At 41.7% G+C, this 6,216-nt stretch overlaps 1 pseudogene; it reads right to left on the reverse strand.

Annotated features, from left to right (window-relative positions):
• Window positions 1–441: 441 nt before the first annotated feature.
• On the reverse strand, window positions 442–4,366 carry LOC105543648 (annotated as a pseudogene).
• Window positions 4,367–6,216: the final 1,850 nt, after the last annotated feature.

Here is a 6,216-nt window from a genome sequence, read left to right on the forward strand (position 1 = left end):
CCACTGCACTCCAGCCTGGGTGACAGAGCGAGACTCTGTCTCAAAAAAAAAAAAAAAAAAAAGAGAGCCTTGAAAACATTCAGAAAAGAGGTAAACAGGATTTTCTGACATGTTAGGTACATGGGATTGCCAAATGATGTTCAGTCTTCTTTAGGTTATATTTTTGTGAATAGTACTAATACATGTTCCAAAATTGTATGGGATTTCTAAAGTAGTATGTGCTATCAATTATAATTACAGTTATTAAATTGTTATTGTAAACCACAGAAATAACCCAGATTTCCTTGTATAAAGCTACTAATCCGAGTAGAACAAAAATTAATTAAATACCAAGAAAATACTGCCAGAGTTTCATATTAAACCAGCTGATAGGCTGGGCACGGTGGCTCATGCCTATAATCCCAGCACTTTGGGAGGCCGAGGCAGGTGGATCACAAGGTCAGGAGTTCGAGACCAGCCTGACCAACATGGTGAAACCCCATGTCTACTAAAAATACAAAAACTAGCCAGGCATGGTGGCACATGCCTATAGTCCCAGCTACTTGGGAGGCTGAGGCAGGAGAATTGCTTGAACCCGGGAGGTGGAGGTTGAAATGAGGCAAGATTGTGTCATTGCACTCCAGCCTGGGCGACACAGCGCCCATCTCAAAAAAGAAAAAAACAAAAAACAAAAAACAGCTGATACTGAAATTGTTTAAAACATTACAACCAAAGCTTGGTTCTATATTCCTGAGAAGACAAAGTTTCACATACATTTGTTCACCTGGTGGACCATTTAAACATTTTATAAAGGGATTTCATTCAATTGTTATTTTCAATGTATGTTTTCTGGTTGTATAAAAGCTTTCCCATGCAAGAGGGCTGATGTTATAACAGTAGACTATTATGCTACAGTGTATTTTCACCAGGTGAAAAAAAAAGCTTTTTTATGGTTTGGATCTTCTGAAAACATCAGAGAAAGACTGTCCTTGTCATCCACACTACAACAAAACTTCAGAACCTTGGGCTTTGGGTTTATGATTTCACAACTGAGAAGGGTCCCGGGTCCCTCCACACTATTGGAACTGTGCATCCATTGGAACCCTTGAGGTAAAGCCGACCAGGGAAATGTCTCCCAAGAAGCAGATGGCATCCTTGATAAGAACAGTTTTTCCCTAATTCACAGATTAAGACTTCTACTGTCATGAAACTCTTATCTTTGAATATTTTTTCTTATGCCCCTAGGAACAATAGAAGTGGAAAAGGGGTCTGTTGTGTGCATTAATGTGGTGTATTTTTATTGTGAAGGAGTTTGCAGCCAGCCTTATACATGGATACCCTTGCACTTTGATAGATAAAAGATGAAGGCCCAATGTAGGTAAGAAATTTTGTGGTACATACGTTGCCTCATAATCAGTCAAAAACAAAACATTTGTTCATTCCTCTTAACCCACATCGTGGGTTAAAGAAAACACTGCCAGGAGGCCTTCACTCTTCTAAAAGGGCATCATTTGTTAGGTTCTTTTTCCGTGGTTTAAAGTAAAAGAAGCAACGATTAGAAATATATCCCTCAGGCCGGGTGGGGTGGCTCATGCCTGTAATCCCAGCACTTTGCGAGGCCAATCACCTGAGGTCCAGAGTTAAAGACCAGTCTGGCCAATATGGAGACATCTTGTCTCTACTGAAAATACAAAAATTAGCCGAGCGTGGTGGTGGGTGCCTGTAATCCCAGCTACTCAGGAGGCTGAGGCAGGAGAATCACTTGAACCGGGGAGGCAGAGGTTGCAGTGAGCCAAGACTATTGTGCCACTGCACTCCAGCCGGAGTGAGACTCTATCTTTAAAAGAAAAGAAAAGAAAAGAAAAGAAAAGAAAAGAAAAGAAAAGAAAAGAAAAGAAAAGAAATGTATCCCTCATGATAGGCTATGCAGCAAACTCTAAAGGCTACAGTTATACAACCAACTTTAAATTCTTTTGTGAAAGTTATGATAGAATTGGCTGAACAAGGAAGTATCTGCAGCTGCTGGCACTTTTGGCCTATGGAGAAATACATCACATGAAGACTATAAAAATTCAGTGGTAGGAGATTAACAAAGAGACTGCCTAGTTAAATGAGTAAACTCTTTAGCTCATTCTTTGATCTATTTGATTTTAGGAGGTTTGGTTTTTAGGGGACCTTGGGTCAGGAGCATACTCCAAACTCTTGCTATTATCCTCCCAATAGTCATAATCATAGTCTCCCTGGTGTGCTGTTTTCTCTCAAAGGTTTTAATGCTTGCATGAAGCTGTCTCTAGAATGTCATATGGTCTCTCTTCAACTGGAATAACTGGAGCTGAAAGAAATGTGCAACCATGAGGACACTGTAACCTACAAATGATGTGCTGCGACCGGATGCACAAAATGATGGTAACTGAGAGTGGCACTAAGGCCTTAACTTTTGGTCGCATTCTTCACTTAGGTGAGAAGGGGGAATTTTTGTAAACAAAATTCTGGGAGCCCATCGTTTTGGACTAAGCTCATGCACTAGGCCCCAACAGACCAAACCAAACCAAACCAAAATAAAGTTGGTTGTGCTAAGACTTCAAGGAAACACATGAATCCTAGAACAGATCAGGTTTTGTTTTTCTTCTGCAAATCTCTATAACAAACATTCTTGACAGCATGGGTATCTACCCTTTGAGGTTCCCACTAAATCTTTTAACCAAATTCATGTCCTCTTGCCCAGAGACCATCAAGCTCCAGATGATCATGCAACAAAGGTTCCAGCTAGTTCCAGGTGAAGACACCACCCCTGGTCATCAAGAAGCTACCCTGCCTTCACTAGACAGACCAGGGCGAGAGTTCTGTGATCCCCAATAGGTAAGGACTATGCCCTGAGTCAGCATGAAGCACGTACAGAAAAAAGAACCCCTGTCCCTCTGCTTCCCTTAAAGATTTATGAGGATCACGTCTCTTGGTGGGGAGATGAGGCAGGAAAACAGAGTCTGGAGGCAGGGAACATAAGGCCTATTCTCACTTCAGCTATTACAGGAAATATCCTCTCCATAGGGCGTAGGCCAAGTAAATGACTTTGTAACTTTACTTCATCATCTCCATTTACATAGGGTGTTCCCCAAGTAGAGGATATTTCAACTCCCAAAAATTCTGTAATGGGGCCCTCCCACACTGTGTAGTGTACTTTCATTTTCAATAAATCCTTCATTTCTTCCTTGTTTTGTGCATTTTGCCCACTTCTTTGTTCAAGATGCCAAGAACCTGGACACTCTCCTTCCTTAACACTGGTGCCCTGCTCTTTGTTCCAAAGGCAACTGAAACAGGTCTCTGCCAGTGCAGCTGGGGCTCAGCGTTTCTTCCAGGTACTTGCTCCAGTGTCACTCTTAGAAGTGGCTTTCTCAGTAAGCACTTCAAACTCATCAAATACAGACATTTCCTTTAAGACATTGTACAGTATCTAAGTAGGGAGAAATTTCTAGTTCAGCTACACATTGCACCTCAAGGTAACATCTGCCTTCAATGATTCAGGTCCTGCAGAAAGGTCTGGGTCATCCATTCAGATAGCTCCTCCCTTATAGTAAATTTCCTGTTGGGTATTTCACCCTTACTCCACCCCCATTATCATTTTAACTGTCTTGTTCCTACCAGGCTCTCTATGGTCACATTTGTCATCAGATATGTGCTAATGAACTTGAATCTTAAAAGAAAGATCCCAATTTGTAATCTCATGATTTTTCCCTCCCATCCTATATAAATTTGTAGATGCAAATGAAAATGAGAAAAGAAATACCTGGTCGGGTGCAGTGGCTCACACCTGCAATCCCAGCACTTTGAGAGGCCCAGGTGGGTGAATCACTTGAGCCCAGGAGTCCGAGACCAGCCTGAGCAATATAGCGGAACCCCATCTCTACAAGAAATGCAAAAACTTAACCGGGCGTTTTGGCACACACCTGTAGTCTCAGCTACTCCAGAAGCTGAGGTGGGAGGATCACTTGAGCTCGGGAGGTTGAGGCTACAGTGAGCTGTGATCAGACCACTGCACTCCAGCTTGGGCAACAGAGTGAGATCCTGTCTCAGAAAAAGAAAGAAATACCCTCCAACTTCACTAGACAGCATTCAAGATTAAAGGCCAGTAGGCTGGGCGCGGTGGCTCACGCCTGTAATCCCAGCACGTTCGGAGGCTGAGGTGGGCAGATCATGAGGTCAGGAGATCGAGACCATCCTGGCTAACACGGTGAAACCCCGTCTCTACTAAAAAAAAAAAATGCAAAAAATTAGCTGGGCGTGGTGGTGGGCACCTGTAGTCCCAGCTACTTGGGAGGCTGAGACAGGAGAATGGCGTGAACCCAGGAGGCGGAGCTTGCAGTGAGCCGAGATCACGCCACTGCACTCCTGCCTGGGCAAAAGAGCAAGACTCCGTCTCAAAAAAAGAAAAAAATAATAAATAAATAAATAACGGCCAGTAGATGTTACTTCTTTTTGTTTAAGTGTCTAAGTCATGGATTTTTCTTCAGCTAAAAAAAAAAAAAAGAAAAAAAAAGGTCCTGTTGTTGGCTGGGGAGGTGGCTCACACCTGTGAGGCCGAGGCAGGGGGATCCCTTTGAGCTCAAGAATTTGAGACCAGCCTGGGCAACATGGTGAAACCCAGTTTCTACTGAAAATACAAAAATTAGCCATGTGTGGTGGTGCATGCCTGTAGTCCCAGCTACTCTGGAGGCTGAGGCACAAGAATCACTTGAACCCCGGAGGTGGAGGTTGCAGTGAGCTGAGATCGTACCACTGCACTCCAGCCTGGGTGACAGATTGAGACTCTCCCTCAAAAACAAAAACAAAAAAATTCTGTTATCTATGAAATACCATAAATATTGTGCTGAAGTTGACTTTTTAAAAATGATACAATGCTGGGCGCGGTGGCTCACGCCTGTAATCCTAGCACTTTGGGAGGCCGAGGTGGGCAGATCACGAGGTCAGGAGATCTAGACCATCCTGGCCAACATGGCGAAACCCTGTTTCATCCTGTTTTTGTATTTTGTAAAAATACAAAAAAATTAGCTGGGCATGGTGGCACGTGCCTGTAATCCCAGCTACTCAGGAGGCTGAGGCAGGAGAATCACTTGAACCAGGGAGTCGAAGGTTGTAGTGAGCCAAGATCATGCCACTTCTCTCCAGCCTGGCAACAGAGAGAGACTCCATCTCAAGAATAAAAAAATAAATAAAAATGATACAAGGCAAGACTCTGTCTCAAAAAACGAAACAAAAAAAGATTCAAGGTCGGGTGCCTGTAATCCCAATACTTTGGGAGGTCAAGGTAGGCAGATCATTTAAGCCTAAGAGTTTGAGACCAGCCTGGGCAACATGATGAAAACCCGTCTTTACAAAAAATACAAAAATTAACTAGGCTTTTTGGTGGGCACCTGTAATCCCAGCTACTGGGGAGGCTAAGGTGGGAGGATTGCTTGAGCCTGGAAAGTCGAGGTTGGAGTGAGACATGATTGCGCCACTGCACTCCAGCTTGGGCGACAGAGCGAGAATGTTTCAATCAAAAAACAAAACAAAAACCTTTTCAGATGTTTCCTGGCCTTTTATTTTAAATTAAACCCATTCAGTTTTTGTTGGCAAAGTAATATACAATCATTTTTAAATTGGCAAATGTATCCACTTCAGCAGCACAAACACTAAAATTGGAATGATGCAGAGAAGATTATCATGAATGGCATGCAAATTCATGAAGCCTTCCGTATTTTGCTGTAGCACTATAGGATGACTATAGTTAACAGTTGTATATTATAGTTTCAAGTAGCTAGCTGGAGGGTATTGAATGTTCCAACACAAAGAAATGATAAGTGTTTGAGATGATGGATATGCTTGCTGATCTGATCACATATATGTGTCACAACATCACTATGTATCCCATAAGTATGTTAAATATTATGTGTCAATTTAAAAATTTTAAAAGTAAAAAAAACCCATAAAATTGGAAAAGAAAGAAACCTATCCAAAGGTAATACTTATAAATCTCATTGCATTTTACACATCTTAACTTCCCATCTATGAAAAATTAGTTTTTTATTACATTTTAATTTTTCATTATCACCAAAATAATCATATGGAAAGGTATATAGTATAAAAAGTTTCCCAATTTCCCCCACAACAGCATTTCTGAGTGAAACACTGTTATCCCTCTAGACAGTTTTATGTATCTATTAAACATATTTTCTTTTTCTTTTTTTTTTTTTTTTGAGA

This window comes from Mandrillus leucophaeus, unplaced genomic scaffold (genome assembly GCF_000951045.1).
Source record: "Mandrillus leucophaeus isolate KB7577 unplaced genomic scaffold, Mleu.le_1.0 Scaffold289, whole genome shotgun sequence".
NCBI classification, from domain to species: domain Eukaryota; kingdom Metazoa; phylum Chordata; class Mammalia; order Primates; family Cercopithecidae; genus Mandrillus; species Mandrillus leucophaeus.